Source organism: Alligator sinensis, unplaced genomic scaffold (assembly GCF_000455745.1).
Source record: "Alligator sinensis unplaced genomic scaffold, ASM45574v1 scaffold159_1, whole genome shotgun sequence".
In the NCBI taxonomy this organism is placed as follows: Eukaryota; Metazoa; Chordata; order Crocodylia; family Alligatoridae; genus Alligator; species Alligator sinensis.
The window spans coordinates 1,133,540-1,142,673 of NW_005842222.1; positions in this window are offsets into that span (position 1 = coordinate 1,133,540).

Genomic DNA, 9,134 nt, shown 5'->3' on the forward strand with positions numbered 1-9,134 from the left:
GACTTCCGCCCAAGTCGGAGAACTTTGAGCATGCTGCAGAGTGCCTCTAAAGAGATCTGACTTGCGGCTGAGCTGATCGATAGACTGATCACCTATCGATTCTTCTCCCCGTCGCCAAGCGCAATCCCCGACGTACCCTTTCCCCGCCGGCTTGATTTGTGGACGGACGAGCTAGCTTGAGCCCTGCCAGCTGGAACAACTAACATAGTTGTTCAGATGACCGGACCGTCTGCGTCGCAGCTACAAGCGGTGTAAGTAAAGTTTTGCAACCATTAAGCTTTGTCCGCCTCTCTATTCACCAGCCCGCCCAACGAACGAATAATTGTTGGATCACCTCGAGTCGGCTCTTGCCGTCCGAGACAGTAATTTGAAACGTTGTAAGTCGAGGACTGCCTGTATTTACATCTTTATTCAATTGTGGCTCATCCACAAATGAGTCCAGAAATGGACCAATTCTGTTTGACTGGGTGCCAGAAGACCATGACTCTTACTGCTTCAAGTTCTCTCTTGACTGAAGGTATGATTCCAAGTCGTCATCATCCTTTATGCAGATTAGAGTAAACTGATGATTCTACATTCATGTAATTGCCATGAACAACTGTTCCCATCCTCTGCTATGTTGACATGAGATGACACTTGGCTTTAGTTCTGTCCATGTCAGACAACAGACAATTGATACCTGGGATCTAAATATATAGCTTCAAGTATCACCTCATTTTCAAAAAGATATTTTTCATGTTTTTTTTCATGCCGCCTACTAACTTGCTAGAAAACTGTGTTGCTACTTTTGAGATTTCCAGCTGACACCTCAGCCATGTCCCATAGAAATCCCCTATGGTAAGCTGTTCAGATTGCAGTGTTTTAGTTGCCACTTTGGCAGGTTGCAGAGCAGCTGTCAGTTCCTGAATTGATATCCAGTCATTGTCCCCCTGACCTGGAGTCTGGGGACTGTGGGTTTGGGCTCCTCGTTCCTCCCTGTATGGGCATGGGGTAGAAGGAAATATAAAGACCAGGATGAAGGTGGCTAGATAGGGGTTGGAAAGGGGGAAGATGCAACTAAGTTACATTGTAAGGGTGTAGCCTACTTTAGCCTCAGGCATGGAATAGGGTGGTGGGGTGGGGGAGAAGATGCAGAATGCCCCAGGCAAGGAATCCACATCGCTACAAAGTGGTGGGTTTTAAAGTGTAGACACAGATACGAGTAACACCATGCGGGTACAATGGCAGAGGTGAGGGAGAGTCCAGGTATGAGAGTTCTCAATCACAGTCCAATGGAGGGGGGTGTTCAGGCAGTCTCCTCTGTGTTGGACCAGTCTCATTCTTTCCTGACCTGCATCGATAAGCTCTTCCTTGCTCAGGAGGTACACAGGCCAACCAGAGGTAATGCTCCCTTCGACTTGGTCCTGGCCAAAGGAGATGACCTAGTGACTGGCTTAAATGTAGAGGGTAGCTTGGGGGACAGAGACCATGAAACCATCACATTCACTGTCTGTCACAAGGCAGACAAATCAGATAGCAGGATTGAAGTCTTGGGCTTCAAAAATGCAAATTTCAGAAAGCTCAGGTCACTAGTAGGGGTAGCGCTGCAGGACCAGAGACTGAAGGTAAAAGGGGTGCATGAAGAGTGGTCGTTCCTTAAGGACACAATTTTTGAATCACAAAGAAAGTCCATTCCCATGTGGAGAAAAGGTACCAGAAGGGCTGGGAAGCCCTCTCGGCCAGGAAATCACGGTCCTCCTAAGAAAGAAGAAAGAGGCGTACAAAGAATGGAAGCTTGGGACAGGCCCCAAGGAGGACTATACAACAATGGCACACACTTGTAGGGAACAGATTAGAAAGGCTAAGGTGATGGCTGAACTTGAATTAGCAATGGGAATTAAGAACAACAAGAAGTCCTTCTTTGAGTACATAGGGAACAGGAGGAAAACAAATGGGAGTGTGGGGCCACAGCTCAGCAACTCAGGACAGTTGGTTACCGGCACTCAAGAGAGAACTGTACTTCTGAATGACTACTTTGCTTTGGTATTTCACCGGGCCAAGGGGAAAATCATGCCAGATAGAATACAGAATGAGCAGGGTAAGAATGACCACTTTCCTACTATTGCCATAGAACTGGTGTGTGATCAATTAAAAAAATTAGACATATATAAGTCATCAGGACAAGATGAACTCCATCCAAGAGTGCTGAAGGAGCTAGCCGAAGTCATTGTGGAGTCCTTGACAAAACTCTTCCAAAACTCATGGTGCTCTGGAGAGGTCCTTGAGGACTGGAAGAGGGCCAGTGTTGTGCCCATCTTAAAGAAGAGGAAGAGGCAGGATCCAGGTATCTATAAGCCAATTAGCCTAACTTCTATCCCAGGGAAAATCCTGGAAAAAAGTCATTAAGAAGTTGATCTGTGATAGACTTGCAGAAGGTAGAATTCTGAATGACAGCCAGCATGGCTTTGTCATGGGCTGGTCTTGTCTTACCAGCCTCATCTCCGTTTATGATCAGGTAACTTGCCACCTGGATAAGAGAGAGGAGGTTGACACTGTGTACCTTGACTTCCAAAAAGCCTTTGACCTGGTATCCCACAATGTTCTCATGAGAAAATTGAAGGATTGTGGCCTTAACTGTGAGACAGTTAGATGGGTATGAAGCTGGCTGTGGGGTAGGACCCAGAGAGTTCTAATGAACGGATCTGTGTTGTCCTAGTGAGAAGTGGCCAGTGGTGTCCCACAGGGGTCGCTGTTTGGTCCAGGACTTTTCAACATCTTTATCAGTGATTTGGACGTGGGGGTAAAGAGCACACTGGCCAAGTTTGCAGATGACACCAAGTTATGGGAAAGCGTGGTCATGCTTGAAGATAGGCTGCAGATACAGGCGAACCTAGACAGGTTGGCAAGTTGGGTGAGTCAGAACCAGAAGAAGTTCAACATTAAGAAATGTAAAGTGCTCCATCTGGGGACGAACAACCCCCTACACACTTACAGGCTTGGTGCCACCAAACTGACCAGCACCATGAACGAAAGGGACATGATGGTAATAATAGACCACAGTATGAATATGAGCCGGCAGTGTGATGCTGTAGCTAGAGAAGGGCCACTTGTATGATCAGAGACTTGCACAGCAAGCCATACGAAGAAAGGCTGAGGGACCTGGGACTCTTCAGCCTGGAAAAGAGAGGACTGAGAGGGGACTTGGTAGCAGCTTACAGCTACATCAAGGGAATACATCAAGGGCTCAGTGAACAGCTGTTCACCAGGGCACCATTGAGGAAAACTAGGAGTAATGGCCACAAATTCCTGGAAGTCTGTTTCAGGCTCAACGTTAGGAACAACTTCTTCACAGTTAGAGTGTCCAGACTGTGGAATAAGTTACCTCCAGAGGTGGTGCAATCACCTACCCTGGAAATCTTCAAGAGGATACTGGATGGTCACACTGCTGGGCTGTGATCCTAGCTGCCTACATACTGTGCTGCAGCTACAACCATGCACACAGCATTTATCAGCAGCATTAACAGCCACATCAGCCAAAAACAGCTGATTGCTGATAATGTCCATTTTACTTTTATTGGTGCTGATATGAAATGGGACCGGTGTATCAGTGCACCTCTAATATAGGCTGTAGTTGTTCAACAGTTTTTCTAATCCAGTGGTGCTCAACCTTTTTAAGCTCGGGTGAGTGCTTGATTCCTCTGTGTGCTGGATCCTGCCAATGGATCCAATCTGGTGTGGAAGGGACTGTGGGGGCAGCCCAGCCCTGATCCAGCCACATGGGGGAAGGGGATTTGGTCCAGCTCAACTGAGCGTGGTGGGGGGAGAGGGCATGGCCTGACCCCACAGGAGGAAGGGAGCATTGTCCAGCCTCAACCTGGCCAGGTGGAGGGAAGGGGGCATGGCCTGACCTGGCCTCATGGGTTTAAAAGAGGGCATGTCCTGGCCTCAATCTAGCCACACAGGGAAAGGGGTCTTGGCTCAGCCCTGATCTGGCCACGTGATATGGAGGGTTGTGGCCCAGCTCCAAGTTGCTGTGCTAGGCTTGGGGTTGTAGCAGCAGTGAGGGGTGGCAGTATCAACTGTCACTGCTCCCACACTACCAAATTTTCTGAATTGTGGGGGAGCCCTGCGGGCCAGATTCCAAGTCTCCATGGGTTGCATCTGGCCTGCGGGCTGGAGGTTAAGCCCTTAGTTCCAGTCCTGGGTGGTAGGTGACCATGAGGGGTGTGTGGTCACAGGAAGGTTTCTTTTTTTGTCATTGTCACAGTGTGGAGTCCCTAGGGATGGCCATGATAGCCCTAGGGCTCCATGACCTTACCAGCTTTGCCCCGTGGGCACCTTGTAATCTCACCTGCCACATCTTGTTGGTAAAGATAATAAGTAAGGAGGCTGCCCATGAGTTTCTGCAGTTGTAGCAAAACCCCCAGTTTTTCTTTTTCTTTTTTTTTTTTAATGCATTCCCTCCCCTTCCCCAACCATTTCTGACTTTGTCTCTCTCTCTCTATTCCCTATAGATAAGTGAGCTAAGACATAGGATAAGCGTCAGCATTTTATTTTTGTAGCAAGTTGTATTTGTTTTGTTTTTTCTCCGTCTTTATGTTGTATAATTATTATGTTTTTATTGATTTTTACTGTTCTATATTACTGTTTTACTAGTACTATATGATTTAGACCTACATATGTAAGTTAGCATAAGTCATGTCAAGTTTCCATTTTGTTCATCAAGTCTCCATCCTATCCCCAGGACTGGTTGTGTAACCCATGACTCACACCTACCTCTCCTATGTAACTTGGCTCCTGAACGAATGGGGATGAATGAGGGTGCTTGAGAGACAATGGCAGTAGGTCTAAAAATAGCTCCCTCTGAATGATCAAACCATCAATACCAATCCCTGGACCAACAACCCAGCCCTTGGAACCACCCTCAGCATTCAAGAAACAAAAGATGAGGCAACCCACCATTGTGCCAAGGCTGCACATGCTCAGTAAGAACACTTGGAGCCCTCTGGAACAGGACTGACCTTGCCTGGACAGACCCTCCCCATAGGAGATCAGAGGTAGTTTGCCCCATAAAAGGGGTAGTGAAGACTGACACCTTGGGACGCCCTCTCCATCTGGACCAGCACCATGCCACACCACCTATTCACCCAGAGGCCCTACTGGCGACTCCCCTCTCTGGACAACACCTACAGGACAAGGACCCCTTTCAAGCCTGGATAGGTAGCTATCACCCCACCCCCTCTTCAACTAAGGACTTGGAATCTGTTTCTCTTCCCTACCAGGACTCCAGCCCTTCCACTGAGTCTCTTTCTCCTGCTGCCATTGTGAGTGCTTGTGTGCGTGTGTGCACCAATAACTCCATGAGGCTGTGTAATTTTTTGCATTTGTATATGTGCAATTGTGTCACACCCTCCTGTCTAACAGCACAATGTTGAGATCCTGAGAGTTGGCCCGACCCCACAGGGCAACACAGTCATGGTCCTGTTGACTGCCACTAGACCCTGTGGGTTCTTGGACCCTGTGCTGGGTCCCACTCCAAGTCGGTGCCTCATGAGACACCTTAGGGTTTATGGGCTAAATGTGTGGCTCCAAAACCTCCCCTTTACCATGCCCCATGCCTCATGAATGGTATATGAATATTGTTCCCTCTGTTTGGGTCTCAACCTGTTTAGCCTCTGCCCCTGTTATGTAGCTAGGCCTTCTAGCCTAGACCCACTGTATTAGGCCCAGCTTTGAGTCATTAGCTTTGATCAATTTCCTCTCATCACTGGGCCCCTAGCCCTCGTCTGCTGTGCCCCTCCAGCACTGGGCTCTCCAGGTCCCTGTAGCTGTGCCCTGCTCAGGGCACTAATGAGACCTCCAAACCTCCCCTTCACCACTCATCCCAGTGCAAATGACAACATAAACCCATGGGCTATAACAACAATAATGATGGAGGCCATACTCTGTCCTTTTAAGGAGACAAACTTGTCCCTTAGTATTGTGTGCCTCCTAGTCCTGGGTACCTTATGAGCTCCTGGAGCCTTATTAGTCTTACAGGCAGCAGATCAAGCAACTAAATGTCTCTGACTAGTTCTTTCATGCAGGAGCTCCTTCCCCTGGAGTCAAAGAACTAACCCCTGCCAGCCCCTGCCCTGGGGCTTATATGTACCCAGGGTCCTGCCTCCTTCTGGTCAGCTGACCATGTGCAGGTGCCAGCTAATTTCCTCATTAGCTGGTTGTCAAGGCAACCTGCAGCTGTGGAGCTCTGCCTAGCTCCCAGGGCTCTTTAGTCAGGCTGCTTCTGCCCTTAAAGGAGCAGGCACACCTTAGTGCCCTGTGACAGTCTTGTAGCAGGCTACTGCAGGGTATTTAGGTGGCTCTTTCAAAGATATGGTCTCTTTCTCTACTGAAGTTTCCTTGTTGCATAAAGGCAGGTTTTAGGCTGGTCAGGTGGACATAATAAGTAGATACAGTGGTATCTGAGGGCACCTATACACATGCCAGATGTCTGTTCCAACATGTACTAATTAACACACATTGGAGCAGACTTGATTAATCAAGTCTTCTGGAGTGTGCTAATTAGCATGCTTTAGCAGCCTCCACATCACGTGTATTCAGTGTCTCCATGCCTCAAAATGGTGGTGGGGAAGCTTTAACTAAAGCTCATCAAACAAACTTTAGTTAACGAGCCTCCATTGTCATTTTGAAGTGTGGGATTCTGAATACACATGATGCTGCATGCGCTCTAATTAGAGTGGCTCAGAGCTGCTCTGATTAAAGCGTACTCCCCTCCCCTGCCACCCTGGAGCACATATAAAGATGCCTTGAGACTGGCTGTAGATAACAGGCCTTTTTTGTGTACCTGGGATGATTGCTGGTCTCATGGACAATAGGTATGATGGTCTGTGGGTTTTCTGTGTATAGTGTTATTTAGGGTGCCATCCCTGACATAGACTGGTATCCAGAAAGTTGATGTTAGTGTAAGAGTCATTCCAAATAATCAAAACATCATCTATGTGACACAGGTGTAGTGCAGGTTTAATGGTGCAGCTTGCTGGAAATATTTTTTTCAGGTGGCTCATGAAGAGGTTGGCACATTGAGGGGCTATCTTTGGGCCCATAGCTCTGCATGGTTCTTCATGGTTTGGAAGAACTGACAACTGTTGAAAGTGAAGTTGTTGTGGGCGAGGTTGAATTGGATAATTTGTGCAACGTGTTGCAAATCTGAGCCTGCTCATGTTTCTGAAGGTATTTCAGACAGGCAGCTGTGCCTTCATGGTGTAGGTTGCTAGTGTACAGGTTGGTGACATCCATGGTTGTACTTATGGGCTTCTCAGGGAGATGGTTGATATTCTGGATTTTGTTGAGGAAGTCTATGGTGTGTTGTAGAAAACTTGCTTTTTTAGTGTCAAGTGGTTTCAGGATAGTTTCTATGAATCCTGATAGCTTTTCAGTGAGGGTATCATAGTTGGATATCATAGGTGTGCCAGGATTATCTTGTTTTGGGAAGCATATAGAAAGTTCCTGGGGTGGTAGAGTGGGGGATAAGGGGAAGTGGTTTTTCCTGAAACTGGTTTGGGAATTATGTTGTGGGGTCCTCTCCAAGTTCTTTATAGTATTTTGTATTGGAGAGTTGTTCAGAAGTTTCACTGATGTAGTCTTGACAATTGAGCATGACTATAGCTCCACTTTTGTCCACTGGTTTGATTATTATTTTGTTGTTAGATCTGAGGGACTATATGGCTTTTCTCATTGAGGGTGAGTTTGTTGTGGTCCTGGATATTGTTGAGAATGTTGGTATTAATTTCCTTTCTGAAACTGTTGGTGTAGTTGACCAAGGTGTGGCTATGTCTACTGGGAGGTATCCAGTCTGATGTTTTATATTGCTTGTTTTCTCAGTTGTGGCAGGAGGGTTGTTAGAGGTGGTAGTATCCTGGCTGTAGAAGTATTCTTTCAGGTGAAGTCTGTGGAACAAATCTTCTAATTCTCTACATATTAGTATCTTTTCATGGTTTTTCTCTGGGCAGAATTTCAAGCCTTTGAAGAGTACAGATATTTCAGAATGGGATGGTGTGTGCTGTGATAACCTGATGTTGGTGTTCTGAGTGTTGCTGTCTTGATTCCTGCCTGCATTGCTGGTGTGCTGCCTGTGAGGCATCTCGTGTTGTGATAGCTGATTCTACTTTTTCTTTTTATGTTGGATTGCTGTCATCAGGTATTTTGGGTAATATATTTGGGTCTTCTGCATAGTAGTCAGGTGTGTCTCCTGGTCAACATCTCTTTTTTGCACAAGTGAGTATCTCCTGTTTGATTTGATCTTTTTTGGAGTAGGTTAGGTGAAGAACATGGTTTCTTGGTTTTTTTCTGTATTGCCATTAAAGATACTGCAGTGTGTGCACCCCTCTATCTGCCAGGGAGCTCCTGGAGAGAAGAATTGTCATTTCTTAATATTTCTTCTTGTGCGGGCCGGGAGCGACCCGAGCCCTTTTTCGTGCTGCACACGGGCTGTGGCCAGCAGCCCGGGCACGCTGGATCGGAGAGGGAGGGCGACGAGCTGGAATTAGGCACAAATGCTTAGCGGTAGTTTTAAAGATTGTTTACTTACACCAAAGATGGTCGTGGTGTAGGCTGGAAAACTTGCTTGAGTTGTGGTTACAGACAGGAAAGAAGAGAGGCGGACAAGAGTTCTAAACTCGTGAACTCTAGCCCAATCCGGCTGAAGGCTCTAAACACGCGAGCCCGTCGTGTCAACCGAAGAAAGTACTCGTCCGAAAGAGCTCTGAATAAACTCACACAAAGTTTGCTAGGCTCCGTGGGTCCTTCTGTTCACTCATCCACACGAAATTTGCTAGGCTTTGTGGGTCCGGTTCTTCTGCGCGCAGGGAGGGATACGTCTAGGAATCTATCGGCGACGGGGAGAGGCTAGAGGCTGATCAGACCTCTGTTGCCTGCTTGAAATGCGTTGGGTCCGTAGGGATCCGCAGCGCTTAGAGATCTTCACACAGCGTGAAGTCTCCTCCTCCCGGTGTTCGTGGAGTCCTCCAACTTGGGCGGAAACCACTCAAGCCTTTTATACGGCTAGCAAGCCAATCACTGGCTGCCACGTGTGAATAATTTAGAACTGGCCAATAATGGGGCTCGAATTAGCATACAAATGGCGGGAACTCTTTGCA